Here is a 320-nt window from a genome sequence, read left to right on the forward strand (position 1 = left end):
CCTATAAAAATCAGTGAGTTCCAATTACACAACGCTAAACTTATTTCGACACTTTGTAGCAGAGCACAAAAGCATAAGTAATTTCAGAACTAGCGAAGCTCAATATTTACAGAAAAGGAACTCAGAACGCCCACGCATGGAGGGCTACCACCAACTCGGTAAAATTCGGAGTGGCCGTCCTCTTTCCTGTCATCTAAGATTGATTAGTCTTTAGTTACAATTTAGCCTTCTAAGTATGGTTATAACTTGACTCGTGGCTTCTCATATAGAGTGCGCGCTATTCGGCAGATGTCGTGGGATGCTTCCTTATTACTAAACAA

Source organism: Dermacentor silvarum, chromosome 4 (assembly GCF_013339745.2).
Source record: "Dermacentor silvarum isolate Dsil-2018 chromosome 4, BIME_Dsil_1.4, whole genome shotgun sequence".
Classification (NCBI taxonomy): Eukaryota; Metazoa; Arthropoda; class Arachnida; order Ixodida; family Ixodidae; genus Dermacentor; species Dermacentor silvarum.